The sequence below is a fragment of the Camellia sinensis genome, chromosome 4, assembly GCF_055761805.1.
Source record: "Camellia sinensis isolate YWXY chromosome 4, ASM5576180v1, whole genome shotgun sequence".
Taxonomy (NCBI): Eukaryota; Viridiplantae; Streptophyta; class Magnoliopsida; order Ericales; family Theaceae; genus Camellia; species Camellia sinensis.
Genome location: NC_138964.1, coordinates 200,536,774 through 200,562,262, shown reverse-complemented (window position 1 = coordinate 200,562,262; position 25,489 = coordinate 200,536,774). Strand labels below are relative to the sequence as shown.

General features: G+C 33.3%; 1 long non-coding RNA gene across 2 annotated transcripts; it reads left to right on the top strand.

The window, feature by feature from the left end:
• Positions 1-2,778: 2,778 nt before the first annotated feature.
• On the top strand, positions 2,779-15,422 carry LOC114276825 (uncharacterized). 2 transcript variants are annotated; one of them, XR_003634375.2, is made up of 3 exons: positions 2,779-3,176; positions 12,917-15,027; positions 15,126-15,237. It is a non-coding gene; the product is annotated as an uncharacterized LOC114276825 (long non-coding RNA). The 2 variants fall into 2 exon arrangements; XR_014365818.1 differs by having other exon boundaries at positions 12,917-15,422.
• The last annotated feature ends 10,067 nt before the right edge of the window (positions 15,423-25,489 follow it).

Below are 25,489 nucleotides of genomic sequence, written 5' to 3'. Positions count from 1 at the left end.
TTGGCTTGAGCTTAAAATGCATGCTCCCAGAATTTTACAAGTTTTACAGAGCATTCGAGCGGCAATAGTTACGCTCGAGCGAAGACCTATGTCTCACACTTGAGCAACCGTCGAGTGTGCGTACAGCGAAAAAATCAAACAACCAGTACTTTCGCAGAGTTTACAGACCGCTCAAGTGACCAAAGTTGTACTCAAGCGACCACTCACATTTTTGAGCCCCCGCTCGAGCGAAAGAAGTTTTGTTCGAGCAAAAACCCTGTTTCTAGCAAATTTTGCTAAGTGTTTCAAAGTGCATTTTGACATCCACATTACATCCTAGGCATTCCTAGACCATGGTTAAGACATCATAATGAGGACAAGACTTACAAACACACTAAGAATGAAACATAATGAGTTAAGTATATTCTGAGCGCGTGTTTCAATGTGTATCTGCTATATATTTGTGTAGGTCACGCGCCATAGACTGTCCAAATTTCCCTCTTTCTCTATTTTGCTATTCGAGCCATTAGTGAGTAATAACTTAGTAAAGCTACATTCAACTTTAATTATTTTCTGTATATGGAATAAGACCTGTTTTATGAATTGTTATGTTCTGTACAATGAATGAATGTCTAGTTTCTAACAAGTATTCGTGGCAGCAATTCCATGGCTCAAGTATGTTATCTGTACCTGGTACTAGAGGTTCCTTTATGGAACTGACAAGTATGTTATTCGTTCCCAATACTGGAGGTTCCTTTATGGAACTGACAAATATGTTATCTGTTCCCAATACCGGAGGTTCTTTTATGGAACTGACAAGTATGACCCTTAATGCTCTGTATTTGACTTGTTTCTCGGTAAAGATGTACCCATATGAACAAGCATGAATTTTGATTTCCGTACACAATTCAAACAAGATTATGAATATCAATCTATTTCTATTTTTTGAACTTGTTAGGAAGTCATTCATTTAACCCCTTACTCTGTTATTATTCACTGGGCTTCCGCTCACTATTTATATTATATACGTAGGTAGGGCTGTCAATGGATCAGATTTAATCCGAATCTGACCCGCATCTGATCTGAAAATCCGAATCCATTTACAAAAAATCAGATCCGGTAATCTGAATCTGTTTAATCCGTTTATTAAACGGATTGAATATGTAAAAATCCGATCAGATCCGATTCAATAATCCTATCCGATGATTCTTAATTTAAATGAAGAAAACATAAAATGAAAAAAAAAATCAAATTATATAAAATTGTAGCTTAATAAATAAAATACATGAATCAGATCAGATTATCAGATCGGATATCCGAAATCATCAGATTCAGATGCGGATATCTATAATCAGATATGGGCTAAAGGGATTCAGATCAGATTGGGGTTTGTCTTAATCGGATCAGATTCGGATTTTGACAAATCAGATCTGAATCATATCCATTTACAGGCCTATATGTAGATGAGCAGGCGCGTGATCAGCCCTAAGCTGTTACCTGCAAAGTTTGGGTCAACTAGTCATCGTGCCTCCCGAGGAGGTTCCCTTTTGAGATCCGATCAAGTTTTTAGAAACAGTCTTTGAGACTTTTGTACTTTCTTATGTTTATGTTTGGCCAGAACATGTTTTGGAAATTCTGTATATGTAGATTTGGTGACGTATGACTAATGTGTATATATATAACGTCACTCTTATGTATCAAAGTTTTAAATTTTTGTTCCATGTATGTCTGCACATCTCTATGGATTATGAATATTCATATATTTGCTTCCTCAGCCCCTTATTATATGATATTTAGGTCAGAGGCCTTTGGTAATCTCAGGATTATTGGCCGATTTTGATGCTAAACCTACAGAGGCGGGTTTGGGTCGTGACAAGGGGTATAGACAATTCAATTTGGTTGGTTTTTATAAACAATTACCTATCAATTTGTTAATTTATAAAGGTTAAATTGCATTGATCTCTTTTAAGATTTGAAAAGAAAAAATATAATAAATTTTATAAGTTTAGTATAATTATATTAAGTTCTCTTAAAATTTTAACTTATATAACATTTAATCCTTCTTTTATTTATAATTTTTTAGTCATATAAATTAATAAATGAAATTATCGAATCTTTTACACCAAAATTTATAGTTTACCTTATTTATCTTTGTGTCTTCACATTATCTACATTGTTATGATCTCTTTAACCTTTTTTAAAAAAATATCAATGTAATTTTATCAAAACTATAAAATTGATTATATTTTTTCCAATCTTTAAAAGAAGTCGATGTAGTTTACCGATTTATAAAATCAAAATAAATCATTGGTGTTATAAAATCGAACCAAATTGTTAGCATGGGTGGTTGGACTCATTTGATGCAATATTTTTAGTTTGGGTCTACTTTTTTGGGCCTAAAATCTCTAATAAACTACTAAGACACAATACCTTCTAACACAAAAACAAATTTTTTTCACAAAATAAAAATCAAGATAGGCATTCCACAAGAATATATGTGTGTACTGTATATTTTACATTGAGTATAGAGTAGTGGTGTTCATGAAAAAATGAAACTTGAATTGGCCTCTCGGACCGACCCAAATCTAATGGAAATTGACAGTTTCGAATATTCAAATGGGCAGCTGTGGTTTAGTTTGGCTGAGTTTTGCGGTTTTGCAATCGATAGCGGTTTTATGTAAATTATTACGGTCGAAACCAACCCGACCGAAATCTATAACACAAGCAACTCCTACGTTTTTAATATATATCTGTATAATTGTATTATTATTGGGGAAAAGTGCAAAGCTTCCACAAGAAGCTTTCTATGATGATGATGATATTTCAACTTTCAAAGCAAAGCTGTCCCAGCAGACCTACTACACACAGCCACAAACAGTGTAGAACCTTTCCCTATCATCTCCTCTCATCTTCCCCATATTTCTTTCTTTTCCATATTTCTCTTTTTCACTCTCTCTCTCTAATTTCTCTCTCTATAACGTAAACCCACCTTCTTCCCTCATTATATATATCTCTTTATAGCTATGATTTACCCATTCTCAACTTCCTAGATCCATCTCTTTCCAATCTCTCTCTCTCTCTCAACCACTTTCATCTCTCTTTGATACTTTATGTCATGTGAGGTGTTTCATTTGTCCTTCAAATCAGAGGTTCTGATGCTGGTGGTGGTGCTCTCTTATAACTAACTAAAACCCTAGGTATGAGTTTATTTGTTTATTATGTTTTTGATTAATAACCTATGATCGATATTGTGTTTATGGTTAATTTTTCTTGAACAACGGAAACCCAATATGGATTTTGTATTTTTTAATTTGTTTTAACAAAAACACTAGGTTTTATATATATATATATATATATTAAATTTTTTGTAGACTAACATAAACCCTATGTGGAATTACTTTTTTTATTAACAAAAACCCTAGTTTTAAGTCATTGTTTTTGTTTAAAAGAAACTAAATGAAAAAATAAATAAATTGAAAGCTCATATGTGTTCTTTTATCTTTTGGTACTTAAAATGTGTAGTTTTTCAACAAATCGTTGTGTTAAAATGGAAATTTATTAGCATGTTTGATTAGTTGATGTATATTATGCACTAGATAATGGATCGTTCATGTTTTTGAATGCTCTAAATATTAGAATGATATTTGTTCCAGTATGCTTTATATATATATTTTTTTATTTAATTTTTTTTCTGATCGCTAGAACCTTAGATTTATATTGTAATTTTATTTAGTTTTTTTTTCCAGTTAACAAAATATAGCGATCCTGGGTTTACCCTTGTTGTACAGTGATCCGGACATGTGTCTGTGGATGTTGATAGTTGATTATTATCTTGTTTACATCCTTTTACTTCGTATTTGAGTTATAGGATGTGTTGGGCAGGTTTGTTACAGGTTGGTTGAGTTTAGAAACCAAAACTAGTTGCCCAGATTTTGACCTGTCCGCTCGAGCGGGGGTTTTGGCGCTCGAGCGGGAATTGCACCCATCCAGTATTTCCTGTGCAGTGTTGGACGCTCGAGCGGGGTTGTGTGAGTGCCGCTCGAGCGGGGAGTTGGAAGCTCGAGCGAAGACCTGGTTCTGTAAAAGTTCTGGGAGTGTGTATCCGCCACTCGAGCGGGATTGTTGACGCTCGAGCGGGAGTCTGTGAGTGACGCTCGAGCGAGGTGTTTGACGCTCGAGCGGGTCGATTGGGTTTAAGTTCCGTGTGTTGACTTTTCAAATCACTTTTTCACTTTCTCTTCTCTCTCCTACTTTTCCAAAAACACCATTGTTGAGCCTCTCACTCTAGAACTCTACCTTCTCTCTAGGTTTTGATCTAGTAGGAGTGATTTGCTCATCTTTGGCCTTTACAAAAAAGTTGTTGATCGTCGAGGGCTACATTTTAATCTGAAAATTTCGAGATTTGGAGCACGTTGGGTTTTGTCTTCTTCTCCCTTGGGGCTCCGAATTTGAGGTAGGGATATCCTACTCCTCTCTATGGATTTTGTCTTTAAATTTTGGTATTTTGAGATGTTGGGGTTGGTTTGATAATTTTGTGAAAGTTTGGGGCTTTTGTGTTATTTTACAAAAGTTGGGGTTTTATTTATAATAAACCTAGATGTATGTTTGGTATAGAGAAATAGAATAAATGTTGAATCATTGATGAAAATGGGACCCAAGGGTTGTGATGTTAATTATGGAAAATGACCTAATTACATTGATTGATTAATTGGGGTAATTAATTGTGAGAATTGAGGAAATGAAATGGAATTGTCGAGATTGGGAATGTATGGGGAAAAAGGGTGTAGTTGAATTATTTATCACTCACCGAATTAAAATGTCGATTGAATATCCATTGTGCATTTATTTTCTGTTTAGAGATAACTGCTTTGGGCTATCGGTGGAGGATAGTCGTGATTGTTGTAGACAATGCATGATGATTAGGCAAATGAAAACTAATCAATGGAATGTGTCATGAAATTTGACGGTTGATAGAATACATTAACTGTATATATTGAGTGATTGTATATAGAACCAATGTGTTTGTATACGTTATGTGTAGAGGAGGAGATGGGGGATGTACTCCGCGGTTTAGGGGAAGATAAGGGATGTACCTCTGAACCGGATAGTATTGGGACGAGATAGGGGATGAACTCCGTAGATACAGCTCATATGCTTGTCTAGAGAAGTGAAGATAGAGCTCTTATGCTTATCTTTGTGAAGTGTGGATATAGCTCATATGCTTATCTGTGAATGTGGGATATTGTTGTTATACATATCTGTTGAGAATGTGGATATAGCTTATATGCTTATCTGTGAATGTGGGATATAGTTTTTATACATATCTGTCGAGATGATGATAGAGCTAATATGCTTATCTGTTGAAAAGGGGAAAATTAAAAGTAACTTGGACTCATAAGTCGTATGACATAAATATGTGATTTATGTGAATGTATCAGTGTTGGCCATCTATCAATTGCTAATCTTTTAGTCATTGTTCATGGTTGGTTTAGTGTATTTCTACTGGGCTGTGGCTCACCCTATATGGGAATATCATTTTCAGGTACAGGTAGCATGCCACCTCCAAGGACATAGCTTGGGAGGCTAGAGGCGGACATACTTTTGTCGTTTTATTTTTGATGTATTACATGTAAATTCAAGCCAAGAGCTAAATATGTAAATGAGTTAGTACTCTTTTGTTGTAACCAAGTGTTAACTTGGAAAGCTGTAAGCCCGTAGGGCATTTTGCTTTTGTTATTAACATGTAATACTTTAGTAATGAAACTCTGATGAATGTAAGGTTGTGGGACTTTTATATATCAATGCATATTTATTTGATGGTTATTTTGAGGGCGTTACAACTTGGTATCAGAGCGTACCGGATTCGAATACTTTGGGTACGTGGGAAGTGATTAGTATCACAATGGGTTTGTCTCGCTTGATAGAGACTTAGATGTAGTGTCATATGCTATGTGCTTAATTGATAACATGCTTATGTGACTATGTGGGGAGGGGATTTAATTTCTAGGATATTGATTGGATCCTTGGGTTTCTGGGAGTCTTGTTGGAAAAGCACTTGATCAATGCTGTTTCTAACCGGAACTCTAGTAACGCCTCGGGACTATCATTATCCGGAAATGAAATTCGTAAGTGCTTATGTGTTTATGTGCTTACGTGGAGTGAATTACAGTTGTCCATGCATTAGGACGTGAGTGTTTAGTTTCGGCACATTTATGAATGTGCTAACGTTCTGTATTACCTTTATTAGGATGTCAGGACGAGGAAGAGGTGCTAGGCGTGGTAGGCCTGCGAGGCAGGAGGTACCGTTACCAGAGGAGGTTCCGGCAGTGCAGGAGGGAGTTGGTCAGGCCAATGTGGCCGAGCCAGTGGGTCAGCAGGCCATGGGTGCCTTGGCCAGAGAGATAGCAGGAGCTTTGGGTATTCTTAGAGCTGGGAATCAGGCAGCTGAGGCAGGGCCTTCTTTCTTGAAGAGGGAGTTTTTCCGGTCTAATCCGGATGAGTTTATCGGGGATCCGAAGGAGCCACTGAAGGCTGATGAGTGGCTAGAGCAAATGAGTAAGACGTTCGAGATGCTTGGCATCGAGGACGGAGCACTGAAAGTGACCTTGGCATCCTTCCAGCTGAAGGGAGATGCGGGTCAATGGTGGAAGTACGAGAAGGCTCGTGTTGGTGGTACATGGGAGGCGTTTGTGAATGCTTTTCAGGAGAGGTTTTTGTCTGCAGCAGCTAGGGAGAAGCTGAGGGATCAGTTTAGCCGGCTTAAACAGCAAGGCTTGTCAGTGGCCGAGTTTGAGGCTACTTTTACCAGTCTGTCCAGGTTTGCACCTGAACTGGTGGCGTCTGAGGAATGCCGTTGCTATGAGTTTGAGCGGAAGTTGAGGCGGGGCCTCAAGTTGAGAGTTGGTGGGTCTTACATCTGAGAGTATAGACACCTGGTAGATGCCGCTGCTCATATGGAAATTATGATGCAGGAAGAGGAGGAAGAGCAGAGGGGCTCCAAGAGGGGCCAAGATGGCCAGGGTGATGGCAGGAGGCAGAGGGGTTATAACCCTCAGCAGTCTCAGGGAGCAGTTTCTAGATCGACCTTTCCAGTGCCGAGTGCAAGCTCGGGGAGAGGCAATCAGGGGGAGTTTGCTTGTTACAAGTGTGGCCAGCTGGGTCACAAGGTTTCAGTTTGCCCGCAGAAGGGTGGGGGTCAGAAAGCTGCTTCTTCTTCAGCTAGATCGCAGAGTCAGAGTTTGGGCAGGGGGCAGCCCTTGTCTTGTTATCAGTGTGGACAGCCTGGGCACCTGAAGAGGTTTTGCCCGCAGTTGAGTGCCACTTCGGGAGCGTCTGGTTCTAGACAGACACAGGGATTTCAGCCAGCTCAGTCTGTGCAGGCCTCGAGGGCCAATCCGGGGGCTTCGTCGTCCTAGTCTGTGCAGCAGTCTTTTGCTCCTAGAGGTGAGCAGGTAGACCAGGGGCCTACGGGGCGCGTGTATGCTGTTACCGCGCAGGATTTAGTACCGGCTCCATCAGTAGTGAGAGGTACTTTTCTGTTTTGCAACTCGGTTGCTAGTGTGTTGATTGACACGGGTGCATCTCATTCTTTTGTATCTGCTGCATTTGCATCTGTTTTAGAATTGGAGTTGGCACAGTTAGCATCTCCTATTTGTGTGTTATCGCCTTTGGGTGGTGAGTTGATCCTGAAACAGGGTGTTAGAGGTTGTGATATAGAGGTCGCCGACTATAGGCTTCCTTTTCCGTTTGTTGTCATGCCCATGAAGGGTTTTGATGTTATTTTGGGTATGGACTGGCTATCGTCATACCGGGCTGTTATCGATTGCTACCGGCAGAGGGTCACGTTATGTACCTTGAGCGGGGAGTGGTTCCATTTCTTGGGAGACCGGGTTGGTAGTGTTTTGCCACCGGGGTATGATTCGCGAGGGCGAAGTGAGCTTAGTGGTCTACTTGCTAGCTTTGAGAGTGGTGAGTGTGATAAGACCCAGCTTGTATTGCCGAAGGTGGTTTGTGAGTATTCGGATGTCTTTCCCGAAGATCTTGTTAGTTTGCCACCTCACCGAGAGATAGAGTTCTCTATTGATCTAGTGCCCGGCACGGCGCCGATTTCTATGGCACCTTATCGTTTTGCTCCAGCAGAGTTGGTTGAGTTGAAAGTTTAGCTCCAGGAATTGCTAGATAAGGGTTTTGTTCGCCCTAGTGTTTCACCGTGTGGAGCACCGGCCCTCTTTGCTAAAAAGAAAGATGGTGCCTTGAGATTGTGTATAGACTACCGGAAGTTGAATCGGGCTACGGTTAAGAATAAGTACCCTATGCCCCGTATAGATGATTTGTTTGACCAGTTGAAGGGTTCCCGTTGCTTCTCTAAAATAGACTTGAGATCGGGTTACCAACAGTTGAGGGTCAGGGAGGAGGATATTTCGAAGACGGCATTCCGTACGCGGTATGGCCATTATGAGTTTCTGGTGATGCCATTTGGGCTTACCAATGCACCGGCAGTCTTTATGGACTTGATGAACCAGATTTTCCGGGAGTTCTTAGATCGATTTGTGGTTGTCTTCGTGGACGACATTCTTATCTATTCGCCTTCTGAGGAGGAGCACGAGGAACACTTGAGAGTGGTGCTTGAGTTGCTTAGAGCCCATAGGCTGTATGCCAAGTTTGGGAAGTGTGAGTTCTAGCTGAGGGAAGTCAAATTCTTAGGCCACGTGGTATCCGGGGAAGGAGTGTCTGTTGATACATCCAAGGTAGAGGCAGTGCAAGATTAGGCACAGCCTAAGAGTGTATTTGAGATCCGCAGTTTTCTGGGATTAGCTGGGTATTACCGCCGGTTTGTGAAAGATTTCTCCAGGTTAACGTCACCGTTGACTAGGCTGACTCGGAAGGGAGTCAAGTTTGTGTGGAGTGAGACTTGTGAAAAGTCGTTCCAAGAGCTGAAAGTTAGATTGGCCACCGCTCCGGTGTTGATTATTCCGGAGAGAGGGTTGGGTTATGCGGTTTATTGTGATGCCTCACGAGAGGGTTTGGGTTGTGTGTTGATGCAAGAGGGGAGCGTGGTAGCTTATGGCTTATGTCAGTTGAAAATACACGAGAAGAATTACCCTACACACGACCTAGAGTTAGCGGCTGTGATCTTTGCCTTGAAAATCTGGAGGCACTACCTTTTTGGTGAGAAGTTCGAGGTGTTCTCGGACCACAAGAGTTTGAAGTATCTGTTTACACAGAGAGACTTGAATTTGACGCAGAGAAGGTGGATGGAGTTCATTGAGGATTATGATTTTGAGCTGCATTATCATCCGGGAAAGGCCAATATTGTGGCCGATGCCCTTAGTAGGAAATCCATTAGTGATGTAGCTAATATAGCCATCCGAGAATGGGAGATGTTGGGAGCACTTGGGGAGTTTGATTTACTTCTGAGTGAATCCGTTGAGGCTGCGGCCTTGTTTTCTGTTGTTGCGCAGCCTACACTTGTGACACGAGTGTTAGAGGCACAGAGAGGTGACCTTGAGGTAGAATCCCTCCGAGAGAAGATCTCCAGTGGGAAGGTTGAGAAGGGTTTGACGGTGTATCCCGACCTGAGTGTGAGATACCGAGACCGTTTGTTTGTGCCGGAGTCTTGCCGAGAGGAAGTACTCCGAGAGTTTCATCATTCGCGCCTTGCGGTGCATCCGGGAGGTACTAAGATGTATCAGGATTTGGGTCGCCAGTTTTGGTGGTGGGGTATGAAGAGGGATGTGGCTGTTTTCGTATCGAAGTGCCTTACTTGCCAGCAAGTGAAGGCCGAGCATCAGAGGCCAGCGGGTTTGTTGCAACCCTTGCCTATTGCCGAATGGAAGTGGGAGCATGTCACTATGGACTTCGTTGTAGGTCTTCCGAGGACTCAGCGGGGTAGTGATGCTATTTGGGTGGTTGTAGACCGGTTGACTAAGTCGGCGCACTTCATTCCTATGCGCGTGAGAGATTCGGTAGATCATCTAGCCGACTTGTATATTCGGGACATAGTGAGGTTGCACGGGGTCCCAGTGACGATCGTCTCAGATAGAGATCCTCGTTTTACCGCCAGGTTGTGGCAGAGTTTGCAGAATGCCTTGGGCACTAAGTTGACCTTTAGTACGGCTTACCATCCTCAGACTGACGGACAGTCCGAGCGTACTATTCAGATCCTCGAGGATATGCTTCGGGGTTGTGTCCTGGACTTCAGTGGGACATGGGAGAGGCACTTACCCTTGGTAGAGTTTGCCTACAACAACAGTTTTCAGTCTAGTATCGATATGGCACCGTTTGAGGCCTTGTATGGCCGACCGTGTAGGTCTCCAGTATGTTGGGCCGAGGTGGGTGATGCACCTTTGTTGGGTCCGGAGTTGGTTAGGGAGACGACGGAGAAAGTTGAGCTTATCCGTAGGAGGCTTGTTACAGCCCAGAGTCATCAGAAATCTTATGCCGACCGTAAGAGAAGGCCTTTGGCATTTGAAATAGGTGATCATGTCTTTCTGAAGATATCACCTAGGCGAGGCTTGATGAGGTTTGGGAAGAGTGGGAAGTTATCCCCTCGGGCGGGAATTGCACCCATCCAGTATTTCCTGTGCAGTGTTGGACGCTCGAGCGTGGTATTGGCCGCTCGAGCGGGGTTGTGTGAGTGCCGCTCGAGCGGGGAGTTGGAAGCTCGAGCGAAGACCTGGTTCTGTAAAAGTTTTGGGAGTGTGTATCCGCCGCTCAAGCGGGATTGTTGACGCTCGAGCGGGAGTTTGTGAGTGACGCTCGAGCGGGGTGTTTGACGCTCGAGCGGGTCGACTGGGTTTAAGTTCCGTGTGTTGACTTTTCAAATCACTTTTTCACTTTCTCTTCTCTCTCCTACTTTTCCAAAAACACCATTGTTGAGCCTCTCACTCTAGAACTCTACCTTCTCTCTAGGTTTTGATCTAGTATGAGTGATTTGCTCATCTTTGGCCTTTACAAAAAAGTTGTTGATCGTCGAGGGCTACATTTTAATCTGAAAATTTCGAGATTTGGAGCACGTTGGATTTTGTCTTCTTCTCCCTTGGGGCTCCGAATTTGAGATAGGGATATCCTACTCCTCTCTATGGATTTTGTCTTTAAATTTTGGTATTTTGAGATGTTGGGGTTGGTTTGGTAATTTTGTGAAAGTTTGGGGCTTTTGTGTTATTTTACAAAAGTTGGGGTTTTATTTATAATAAACCTAGATGTATGTTTGGTATAGAGAAATAGAATAAATGTTGAATCATTGATGAAAATGGGACCCAAGGGTTGTGATGTTAATTATGGAAAATGACCTAATTACATTGATTGATTAATTGGGGTAATTAATTGTGAGAATTGAGGAAATGAAATGGAATTGTCGAGATTGGGAATGTATGGGGAAAAAGGGTGTAGTTGAATTATTTATCACTCACCGAATTAAAATGTCGATTGAATATCCATTGTGCATTTATTTTCTGTTTAGAGATAACTGCTTTGGGCTATCGGTGGAGGATAGTCGTGATTGTTGTAGACAATGCATGATGATTAGGCAAATGAAAACTAATCAATGGAATGTGTCATGGAATTTGATGGTTGATAGAATACATTAACTGTATATATTGAGTGATTGTATATAGAACCAATGTGTTTGTATACGTTATGTGTAGAGGAGGAGATGGGGGATGTACTCCGCGGTTTAGGGGAAGATAGGGGATGTACCTCTGAACCGGATAGTATTGGGACGAGATAGGGGATGAACTCCGTAGATACAGCTCATATGCTTGTCTAGAGAAATGAAGATAGAGCTCTTATGCTTATCTTTGTGAAGTGTGGATATAGCTCATATGCTTATCTGTGAATGTGGGATATTGTTGTTATACATATCTGTTGAGAATGTGGATATAGCTTATATGCTTATCTGTGAATGTGGGATATAGTTTTTATACATATCTGTCGAGATGATGATAGAGCTAATATGCTTATCTGTTGAAAAGGGGAAAATTAAAAGTAACTTGGACTCATAAGTCGTATGACATAAATATGTGATTTATGTGAATGTATCAGTGTTGGCCATCTATCAATTGCTAATCTTTTAGTCATTGTTCATGGTTAGTTTAGTGTATTTCTACTGGACTGTGGCTCACCCTATATGGGAATATCATTTTCAGGTACAGGTAGCATGCCACCTCCAAGGACATAGCTTGGGAGGCTAGAGGCGGACATACTTTTGTCGTTTTATTTTTGATGTATTACATGTAAATTCAAGCCAAGGGCTAAATATGTAAATGAGTTAGTACTCTTTTGTTGTAACCAAGTGTTAACTTGGAAAGCTGTAAGCCCGTAGGGCATTTTGCTTTTGTTGTTAACATGTAATACTTTAGTAATGAAACTCTGATGAATGTAAGGTTGTGGGACTTTTATATATCAATGCATATTTATTTGATGGTTATTTTGAGGGCGTTACACAAAATCCCTAAATGTAAAAAGGATTTTTAGGTAACTTATTTTTCTTAAAAAAAAAAATTAAAAAAAAATTTGAATGCTTATAAGTGTTTTTTTTTTTTTTTTCTTTTTCGAATTAGAAGCTTGAAGTGATTATTTTCTTGAATATACTCAGTAAGAATGAAGTGTATGTTTTTTTTAATTTTTTTAAATTTTAAATTATAGGCTTAAAGTGTTTGTTTTTTTTTTATTTATATCTGTTTGTTTGCTATTATTTTAAAAATTTCAAGCTTCATATTTTTGTTTGTTTTTCATTAAGTAAGCATGCTTTTATTTATATTTTTGGATGCTATAATAATGGTTTCATATTAGAATACATAATGCTCTTTGTTTTTGTATGTATCAGTTTTTAGAAAATAGTGTGTTAACTAATTGTTTACAAAATTGGAATTTATTAGCATGTTTGATTTGTTTATGTATATTATGCAATATATTTATTGTTGTATTTTGTGTCTAGATAATGGATCATTATCTTGTTGAAACAGCCACTGTTGGTGCCCAATCTACTGAAATAGCCACTGTTGGTGCCCAACCTAATGAAGGTAATACCACTTGACCTCTTCCTTTTGATAATTTATGCCTCCATTACCACTTAAGGAGAAGGGTAAGGCAAGGGAAAAAGGTAGTGGTAGGAAACCATCAAGAGCATGGGATCATTTTAATAAAATTAAAAATGAGAAAGATGGAAGTATTGTCAAAAAGAATACACAGCTAAGTGAAAGTCTTATGGGACTAGTAATTTATTGAGTCATGTGGCTAGTTAACATACATTGTCTTTCAAAACAAAAAAGATGGAAATGATGTCAGACTTGTGGTAACTTCTTTTACAGTAGAAGGTGCTAGGAAAGCTCTAGCTGAAATGATCATTCTTGATGAATTGCCTTTTAGATTTGTTGAAAGGGGTTGGTTTTCGTAGGTTTTGCAATGCTTTACAACCAAAGTTTACCATGATTCCATCTCGTACCACTGTTGCTAAAGATGTAGCTGTGATTTTTAACACTGAGAGGACTAAGTAAAGAAATTTTTTTAAGGGTCGTAGAGTTTGCCTTACAACTGATACGTGGACATCCATACAAAATCTTAATTACATATGTCTTACAGCTCATTTTATTGATAATGATTGGAAATTGCAAAAAAAGATTTTAAATTTCTATCAAGTTGAGGATCATAAAGGTGAAACTGTTGGTAAGAGGATTGAGTTATGTTTACTTGAATGGAACCTTGGTAGTGTGTTTTACTTTGACTGTTGATTATGCGAGTTCTAACAACACAACCATTAAATTCTTGAAAAGAAAAACAAAATATAAGAAGGGCACTGTTTTGGATCATGAGTTCTTACATATGCGTTGTTGTGTACATCTTTTGAATCTCATCGTTGGTGAGGACTTGAAAGAGTTGGATACTTCAATTTGTTGTGTGCGTGATGCTATGAGATATGTGAGGTCGTCTCCAAATAGGCATGAATCTTTTAAGAAGTGTGTGGAGATCTGTCAAATTGAGTCCAAGTTTCTGTTATGCTTTGATGTACCTACTAGGTGGAATTCAACTTACTTGATAAAAGAGAGTGCTGAAAAATTTGAGAAAGCATTTGAGCATTTAGAGAAGGAGGACTCAAATTATCGATCTTACTTTTTAGAAGGTGATGAGGAGGATGGAAATGGTAAAAAGAAGAAGTCATGGGGTGCTCTAACAAAGGGTGACTGGAACAATTGTAGATTATTTTTAAAATTCTTAGGGCTTTTGTAAAATGCTACTAAAAGGTTTCCGTGCTCTCTTTATGTAACTTCTAATTGTTTTTTTTTTTTTGATGATATGTTTGTTATTCTAACAAAGATTGAGCAATTGAGTAAAAAAGATGGGAAATAAGATGAATTGATGGCTTTAATGGAAAAAGGAATGAAATAAAAATTTGACAAATATTGGAGTAATTGAGATAAAATAAATTTGTTGATATATGTTGCTATGGCGCTTGATCCACAAAATAAAATAAAATAAAATAAAATAAATTGAGGTATGTTCAATTTTGTTTTTCCCAATTTTTTGGTGAAAGTGTAATCAATACAATGACTGGTTAAGTGAAAGATTGTTTGACTCGTTTGTATGACCATTACCTTGCAAATGATTCAAATTTTGTAGAAGTGCAAGACACAAATGAACCATCTAGGATGGGGATTGATGATGATTGTGATGATCCTCATTTGTTGATTGAATCTCAATTTAATACATATTTGGATGCTGAATTTTCTGTTATGTGCAAGTCCGAAGTGGACAAGTATTTGGCTGATTGTTGTGAAGGAGTGAGAGGTAAAAATTTTGAAATTTTGGGGTGATGGAAAGCTAATTCTTCTAAGTATCAAGTGTTGTCCCAAGTTACTCGTGATGCCGGTTTCAATAGTGGCTTCGGAGTTAGCATTTAGTACCGGTGGACGCATTCTTGATCCTTTTCGAAGTTCTCTTTCTCTCATGATAGTTGAGGTACTTGTTTGTATTCAGAATTGGCTTCAAAGCACTGTGCCAATCTCTCTTTGCAAGGCAATAGATGATGTTTTAGAATTTGAGCAGTATCAGGTAATTTTGAGCATAAAATTGATTTATTAATTTTGTTTATCTTTTGATTTAATCATCTGCTTTTATTATTGACTTGTTTTATTTTGTGGCTTTTCCAGAATCAAATTCATTCACAAACTTAAGTTCAAGTCCCATAACTGTTTAGCATGGCAATAGAGCATAGCTTGGTAAATAAGCTGAAATCTTTTTTCATTTTATACTATGTTGTTTTTCCTTGCAAGTGGTTGATACCTGTTGATAATACCTTTTTTCTTTGGCACTATTTGATGATGGTCTTTTTTTTGTATTTTCTATCCATCATTTCTATCAAAGTTGTTCATATTCTACTATGCTATGTATTAATATTGCTTCAGTTCTATAATAGGATGAATGTAATCATTAAAAGCAATTACAAATTTCTGATTGGTTAATTTTTTTTGAAGTTTTTTGGCTGCTAATTGGAGTGGCAAGTTTAGAAGTAGTGAATATTTTGATAGTTGCTGAGTATAGTTGCATATTTCTTTTGTGCTTTTGGCTATGAACATGATAGCTAATAGGTTATCTTGATGATGCTGCCAATAAAAAAATTTGATAATTGATCTTGAGTTACTTATTTTGTTTGTTAATTGGAAGCTTTGAACCAATTTGTAATTTTTTGTTTGTTTGTTTGTATGAAAAGTTTGAAACTATAGCTTTTCTTCTTAATATAATGGGTGAATTACACCAACGGTCCCTATAGTTTGGGATTTGTGTTACTTTGATCCCTGACTTTTCAATTGTGACACATTTGACGCTAAATTTTGAATCTTGTTCTCAATAAGGACAATTGAAAATACCATTCAATTTTTCAAGGGCAAATTCGTCAATTTGATAAAATATAAATTAATTTGAAAAAAATAAATGTCAAAAAATTATTTTTGAATTTTTTAAAATTATTTTTACCTACTAAAGATAAAATTATATAAATTGATAAATCTTTTAGACATTTATTTTTTTTACCACATTATTTTTTATTATGTATTTGGATGATGATCCTGTAAAATTAATTTTAAAAAATTAATCACGCAATTTTTATTAATTTTTAGCAATTTTACATAATTTTATCTTTTGTGGGTAGAAATAATTTTTAAAAATTTTAAAATATTTTTTTGACATTTATTTTTGTCAAATTAGTTTATATTTTATCAAATTGATGATTTTGCCCTTAAAATTAAGCAATGGTATCTTTAATTGTCCTTATTTGAAACAAGATTCAAAATTCAGGATTAAATGTGTCACAATTGAAAAGGCAGGACGTAAAGTGACACGAGTCCTAAACTATAGGGCTATTAGTGTAATTTGCCCTAGTATAATTGGGTTTAAAACAGGTAGCAAGTGGTGTATGAAATTTGTTAGTTAATTATTTTTTATTGATATTATTGTGTTTGGAATTTATTATTTGTTTGGTTAACAAATAATTCTTTTTATTATGATAGTTTTTTAGAATTGTAAGATTATAAATTTAATATTTTTTGCTAATTATACTTTCAATTGTAAAATTGTCTATTTTTACAATTACTAATATTTTAACTTGATAATAAATTAAAAATCATGCAAAAATATCTATTTTCATAATAAAATTACTAATGGTGAAAGCCCAATTATGGTTTGGGCCAACTAATTTTATTGTCACAGCTTAACCCATGAAACTGACCGAATCCAATCATCAACTTGATTCCTATGAACGAACAGTTTCAAACCGTCACTCGGTCGAAATCGAATATTAATTCTCCCAACCTGAATCTGTTCGGTCAACTACTGATTGATAGGTCAACCCAATCTGAACTGACCCGTGTGCATATAGAGTATATTTGTTTTTACCATTTAAGTGATTAAGGTTATTTTGGCTTGTTTTGGCAAGTGGATAAAAAGTAGTTTTTTTGAGCTTTTTGGATTTTTTGGATTACATCATGTCTCTATTTTTTTACACATTTTTTTTAAAAATAATAAAATCAAATTAAAAAAATTAAATTTTAACCTACTTCCCAAAGCAAGCCTTTATTTACAAGTTTGCTTTGATATACAAATTGTATGTGTATAACAAGCCACAAACTTTTATAATATCAACTACAAAATTTTAAATATTTTGTTATATCAATTTGTACTAATATTATATATTTTGTAATTAATTTTTAAAAAATTTATGTTAAAATTATATATTTTTGTGATAGGTGTCCATATTATTCACCCCTTCAGAGATGCACAATATAGGATTTTCGTTTAATCTAACATATTTGAATTCTCGAATGCACCTCTATTTATAAAATATGTAATCTTATCGTAAATTAACATAATTAAAAATATCATAATCAATCATAAATATTTGCAAAATAAACAAAAAAGATTATGAATATTTTGTTATGTCAATTTATAACGAGATTATACATTTTATAATATATATACTCTTAAAAAAGTGCACAACATAGCCTGTGTTTGGCAAGTGAGTTTGTAGGCTTTTTTGGCTATTTTAGTCACAAAAAACAAAATAGGTTATTTTAGCCATAACAAACAAAACATCACATCCAACCCATAATCATTACATTCTTCTCTCACAAAAAAATTTTAAAAAGCCAAAAAGCCAAAAAGTCCTTCCCAAACCAAGCTTTTAAGCCCAGGCTAAAATAGTCAAAAAAGTCAAAAAGCCAAAAAGTCAACCCTCTTCCCAAACGGAGGCATAGCATTTTTCACTTATACTATATTTGGTTAAGAGATTTAGAAAAGAATTTAAAAAAAATATATATATATAAAATTAAATAAAATATATGCATATTTTATTCACATTTCATTTATCTTTTCTATTTTTTTTTTTAAATTTACTTACAAATCTCTCCAACAAACACATCATTAAAGTTTACAGGTCGCCTCATAATTCGTGGCTGCAACGTAACTTGGATATGATATGTCATGTCATGTCACAAATGGAAAAATAAAAAAAAGTTTGGCAGGTGTGAAGGTGAATGGTACTGTGAAAAACAAATTGGGAAACATGAAAATGTAATGAATGTTTTTAAGGCACACATTGCACAAGGATTTGAATGGAAATTGTTCCAACTTTTGATTGTCTTTTACGAGTCGCCTGTTTTGAAGAACAAAAGAAAGACTTAGAATATATGGTTATTCAAAATTATGCGAGTGTTTCAAAAAAATATTATTTTATTATCTTATTTTTATATCATATTATATTTAGAATACATTTCATAATAGTTTGACTTAATTTTTATTATATCTTATTAAAAAATCGTGATTTTCATTTAGAATATTACATTTAGAATATATTTTCATTATATCTTAATTTTCATTATATTTTTCATTATATATAAAATCGTCGCTAAAAATATTTTTTATAACGATTTTTTGCATATATCTTTAAAAATTGACAATTAGTGATTTTTTTTTGTTATGATTTATAAATTATTACTAAAATTTACAATTAGTGATATTTTTCTACGACGAATTTATCAAATTGTCATTGAAAGTTGAAAATTAGCGAGTTTTTTGACAATTTTTTTAAATTAGAGCTAAAATTTATAATTAGTAACATTTTTTATGATAAAATTTTCAAACTGTAATGAAAATTAACAATTAGTAACATTTTTTAGTAATGTTTGGTGAACAATGTATTAATTTTTAAAGAACTTATTGGATAATAAGTCCACATATGAAGATTTACAAGTAAGTCCCTCTTATATTTATTCTTTTAAAATAACTTTTAAATTCAAAAACTATTCACTTAACTTGATATATATAAATTATTAAATTTTTGTTTGAATGTTTGAGAAATATTGACTGAATTTGACTCTTTTAATACTTATTTAAATTTGGACAATTACAAATTCTTATGGAATATGATTTTAGACCTTCTAAAGTATGTTTGAAGTTTCCTATATAAAAAAAAAAAAGTTTGAACTTAAGCCCTAAAACGAAATATATATATTGTTCAAAATTAGAAAGAAAATATCAAGTTAACTGCTACATGGAAAAATATTATTATATTGAGATTTTAATTTATGTCAGAAATGTGAGTTATATATAATAAAATATTTTTCCGTTACATGACTGTTAATGTGTCATTTTTTGGTCTAATTTTGAATATAAATTAGATCTAGAAAAAATTGAAAACAATTTAAAACAAAAAAATTAATGAAACATCATTCTTCAATTTTGGATAGTAAATGATATTCAATATGATTTTTTTTTATTAACTAAGATCTCTTAATGAAACTTTTCTATGATTATATCTCGGGACGAAATTTTTCTCTGTGACAATATTAAAGAATTCTAATTATTATGAAAATATTATATTTTATTTATCTTGTAAAATCCTCAAGTTAAAACATGTAAAACCAAAGTAAAAGATTTAAAATTTCAAAAATTAAAATAAAAAATAATCCAACATAAAAGGTAATTTATCCAAAAATATCTATAATGGATGGATCCGGACTCGCTTGAACCGCCACGGCCTGTTAAAAGGGTTTATTTTTACAAATTTAGGATTTGTTTGAGATGTGAGTTGATTTTTTAGCTATTTTAAATCTTATTTGGCAATAGTATGTTCTATTATAAAAATTACAAAATTACTAGAAAAATTAAAAAATTAAAAAATTCTATAACTTTACAAAAAGTCAAAAATTCTTTTTTTTTTTTTTACTTTTTACACATCTTTTCGTAAAAAGTAAAAAAAGTCATTTCAAACATATTAATTCTTTTACCTTATATTTTAGCTAAAAAGTTAAAAAGTTACTAAAATAACATGTTCCCGAATGAGGCTTTAGGGCTAAAAAATTTCGTTTGAGATAGATTTTTTGATTTTTTTTGACTTTTATGAAAGAAAAAATAAAATGATTATAATTTAGATGTGATATTTTATCTTATTATGATAAAAAAATACATTTTATTTTTTTATGACTATTTTAACCAAAATCCTACCTTTTAACCTATATCAAATGAAGATTTAATTATCTATACTATATATTAAGCAAAATGAGGTTTTTAACCCCTAAGGCTTGTGAGAGTTCCAATATCCCAATTTGAATTTTCTAAATTTTTTATTAAAAAAAAAAACTCAACATTTATTGATTTGGTCAAAATATCATGATCAGCATTTATTAACTTTTTTCAATCCACATGTCTTTTCACATGTCTGCATTTATTGATTTGGTCAAAATTTCTTAATCAGCATTTAAAATCCCTCATACAAATAATTATAGATACAACCCGTGTATAGTTACTGCAGTACCCTTTTCAATTTCTCTCATACACTATGGTTAGTGATAAAAGTTGTTAAATTATTTTTATAAAAAAATCTTTAAAAACATAATTTATATATTAAAAAAAATCTAACACAAATATAAATATCTAGGGAAAATTACATATACCTCCCTTGAGGTTTGACTAAATTACAGATATCCCTTGAGATTTCTGAAATTAAATCCCGCCCCCTAAGGTTTGTATTTTCATAACAATTAGTCCCATGAGGTTTAAATTTCATAACAAATTACCCCTAATTTGTTATGCAAATATAGCATCCAGGGGAAATTTGTAATTTCTCAAACCTCAAAGGGGTATTTGTAATTTAGCCAAACCTCGAGAGGTATATATAATTTACCTAAATATTTTATAATTATTCTGTGCATAGCACAGATGATAGGCTAGTTAATATTTATAAAAAAAAATCATTGACTAGTATTTATTTTGTTAGCACGCTCATAAACGGGGGACGCTGAGAGATTAAGGAAAAGAAAACAACGAGATTACAAATGGGATAAGTTATTGTACTTTTTTTCTTTGATAGAGCATAAGAGATTGTTTTGGGTGTTATAAATAAGTGTATTTTTTATCTTTTTAAATAAAAAAATTGAGAAAAAAAATTGAATGTTTGGATTAATATTTTGACTTTTTATAAAAAAATATATATTAAAAAATTATATAAATAAATATGTAAAAGAAGTTAATGAATTCGGCCGTATATATTGGGCAGGCCAGTGGGTTGGTATGAGGTGTGAAATGATTATTTACTTTTCGAATTTGAATTGGACAGTGTTGTTCGGTCCATGAGGTCTACCACATATCTCATTTTGCTAATCGGAACCGTTCAATATATAGAACTCGTCAAGTACTATATACTTGTAAAAAATCACGTTGATTTAATGTCAATAACTATTTGATCATGTTAGTTTTTCTTGTCAATTATTAATTATAACACTATTCATTTTTTATACAAAACTAATTTGATTATGTAGCTAGCATTTCCAATCAACATGATTTTTTATAAGTATATAGTTCTGGATGCGTTTTATATATTTAACGATTCGGATTATTAAAACGGGATCCGTGGTGAGTCCCAAAGGCCCAACATTTTTGACCAACTTAATAATTTTATATATGTAATTCTTTCTTTTTCTCGCTGTACTAAAGGGTCAATTCAGCCCTGAAAATTGTGCAAAGTTTGTTTGATTAAAATATTGTGTATATTAATTTTTAAACATTTTTAATTTATGAACAGTGATAATTTTATATATTTTTTTTTATAACTTTTTAATTTTTTAATTTTTTTAAAACACGTCAAACTAGACCTAAGACTCATAATTTTATGTTAATGGATTAAAAAATATAAAATATAAAATAAGATAACGTGATATGTTAAATTATTAATAATTTTTCACAAACGGAGGGAACGTTGAGAGATTAAAAGAAAGAAAATAGAGTTGAAATGTGTGTACTTGATTGTACCGCGTCAAAAAAGGTGTTTTCCGCGTAGCAAACGCGTTACCGCGTGCGGAATTCAATTTCGAACTTTTTTAACTTTTTATTTTATATTTTAAGACAAAATTTCATAAAAAAAAATTTATTTAAAAAAAAATTGATAATCCACATCGATTTTCCAATCACTTTTGAGTGGGGTGTATTAATTATTTAGCCAATTGGCCAATTGATTTTTATCTATTTTTTAAAGAAAAATGCTAAACACTATCTTAAAGACTATCATTAGGTTAGGTTTGGCCAATCTTAAAAAAATTAAAAATTAAAAAGTTATTATCTTATTTAAATTATATCATTCCTCTATTATATCATTTCAAACTCAATTTATACAGTTATTTAGGGTGTCATAAATAAGTATATTTTTTGTCTTTTTAAATTAAAAAACTGAGAAAGAAAATATGAATGTTTAGGTTAATTTTTTAACTTTTTATAGAAAAATGTGTAATAAAAAATTATAAAAATTGATTTGTAGGGAAAAATTAGGATTATGAGTTGTGCAGCCGTAATTGTTGACTTTTGGTGAATAGTGTTAACTTTTTAATTTTTTGAGTAACTTTTTGACTTTTTTGCATTATGCCAAACTTGGCCATAAAAATTTAAAAAGTGTACTTATTTAGATCATCCCAAACAACCTTGTTTTAGAAAATGATTTTTTGTTTTAATTTATTGACTTTATTATGAAAAAATGTATAAAAAAAGTAGAAGGTAATATGATTTAAATAAATCAATAAATTACTTTGTTTGGTTCTAATTTTGAGAAAATTTTACTTTTTTATTTTTCGTATTTTAATATTTTCAATGAATTTTTTTAATATTTTATTTTGTTTTTAATTTTTAGATATACTTAACATAAATACCCTTAAAAAGTATAATATTTGTGAAAAATCTTTAAAAAATAAACTAAATACCAAAAAATATTTAAAAAATAAAAATTCAGTACATTTTTCGTATTTTTATGTATTTATTAATTTTTTAAAATATTTTTTTACCAATATTTTACTGTTTAATACATCTAAGTAAGATATATCTAAGCAAGGTACATCTAAAAAAGTAAAAAAAAAATTGCTTAAAATTTTAAAAATATTCATTAAAAAAATACAAAAAAAAAAACTCAATTTTTAGAAAACTGAATTCAAAAAACTGAAACCAAAATAAGTTTTTTTTTTTTTTTTTGGTTTTCCAAAAGAGCCCTACATATTGAAATATTTTGAGATACTATGAGTTCGTTTGGGAAGTAGGTTGACTTTTCGACTATTTTAGCTTGAGGCTAAAAAGCCTCGCTTGGGAAGGGTTTTTTTTTGCTTTTTTGACTTTTTGTGAGAGAAATAATATAATGATTATGGATTGAATGTGGTATTTTATCTTATTAGATTAAAAAGTTTATTTTGTCATTTTATGGCTAAAATAACCCTCAACCCAACCCAACCCAACCCTTCTTCCCAAATGAAGCTTATGGTACACACCTTTTGGTTATGTGTACCATATACACCTTACAATTATAGAAAAAACTTTAAAAAAAAAATCATAGCTAAACACAAAAAAAAAAAATAACAAAATATCTCAAAATAATGTTATAATTAAAGAATAAAATGACATAATTAAAAATCTATACTATATATTAAGCAAAATGGGGTTTTTAACCCCCAAGGCCTGTGGGAGCTCCAATATCCCAATCTGAATTTTCTAAATTTTTTATTTTTTATTTTAGAAAAAAACTCATCATTTGTTGATTTGGTCAAAATGCTCTCATCAGCATTTATTAACTTTTTTTAATCCACATGTCTTTCTACATGCTTGCATTTATTGATTTGGTCAAAATCTCCTTATCAGTATTTAAAATCCACTCAAACAAATAATTATAGAAACAATCCGTGTATAGTTACTGCAGTACCCTTTTCAACTTTTCCTATACACTATGGTTAGTGATAAGAGTGTTAAATTATTTTTATAAAAAATCTTAAAAAACATAATTTATATATTAAAAAAAATCCAAAACAAATATAAATATCTATAATTATCTCGTGCATAGCACGGGTGATAGGCTGGTATATATGATATAAAAGTAGGGGTACTTACATGTAGGTCCTAATAAGTAAACTTATTGTTTAATATGAGAAAAATTTGCCATAAAAAAAATCACTAATTGTAAATTTTAGCGACGATTTATAAAAACCATGACAAAAAAAAATCACTAATTGTCAATTTTTAACGACATATATAAAAAATATAACAAAAAATTATTTTTAGCGACAATTTTACTAAAACTTATTTTCAATAGGACTTGATGAGAATTAAATCCAACTATTATGACTTATTAATAGTTCACCCATAAAAAGTATGTATAATAAAATTCTCCATGATTTATCATTGTTTCATTTTGTATGTAGAGGTGAGGTTTGAAAATATTTGTGTTTTTCATTTATATTTATAAAAAAAAATTATAAATTAGATTTTGTTTGTTTTTAGGAAAAATATTTTTTTGGAGTTTATGATCCTTAGTTTTTAATTTGAGGGAACTTATTTATAAATTCAAAAAATTACTAAATAAGTTTATATGACATTTTTTTAAAAATTTTGTATACATAAACAAAAAATTGAAAATAAAATTTTTACCAAACAAGTCCTTATTTATTTATTTATTTTATCCATAGAAAAATATTTGTTTATTTTCTATTTTGAGATATTAAATTTCGTTATATTTTCAAAACTATTTATTATAAATCAATAAATACATTTTAAAATTAAAATAGAAGGATAATAATAATAAAAAAATAAAATATTTAAGACCCACAAAATATCTCTTACAATTTGAAAAAGTTATTAGTAAGTCTTGGACCACTCCCATGTGGTGACTTTGCGGTGTTGAGATTGGTAGAGAAAGTAAGACTCATGAATTTGTATTGAGAAATTGGAGAACATAATAAGCATAGTAAATTATAATTGATTAGGGACATTGTTACGTGGTCCTCTTGAATCAATTAATAATTTTTTTTCATAATTTAAACTATAATAATATAATAGGACATAAGTAAATTTTTGATTTGACATAAGTTTATCTCTCTTATCCCACACGTGTAGGTTTAATTTTTGAATTCGAATAGCAAATATGAATGTAGTAATGTCTGCCTACTAAGGTCAAGTTTGAGAAGACTAAATAAGTGTACTTTTTGACTTTTTATGAAATATGGGTTAGATTTGGGTTGAGTTTGAAGTGATGTGTTAGAGAGGTGATGTGAGTTAAATAAGATGATGTGACTTAAATAGAATAGTGACTTTTTGATTTTTTGAATTTTTTTGAGGATGCCAAACTTGACCTAATTATCACATCAAATTTATCTCTCTTAATTTTTGAATTCGAGTAGCAATTATTCGTTAACCAATTCGGTCCCTGATCTAAAAAAAAAATAAAAAAACCAACGCGGTCATTCAACTGCAAAACTTTAGGCTCTGTTTGTTTGTATTCCTAAATCAATTTTCTACGTGTGTTTTGGAGCATCATGTTTGGTTACGTTTTCAAATCAATTTTCTACACTCTCTGCAGAGAACTCTGCGCACACAGTCGTGTTTTCTGTCCACCGGATGACCACCCGGTAGACCACCCGGATGACCACCCGGTAGACCACCCGGATGTTCACCCGGATGTCCGGCTGATTTCCAGATTTTTTTTTTTTTTTTTTTTTTTTTT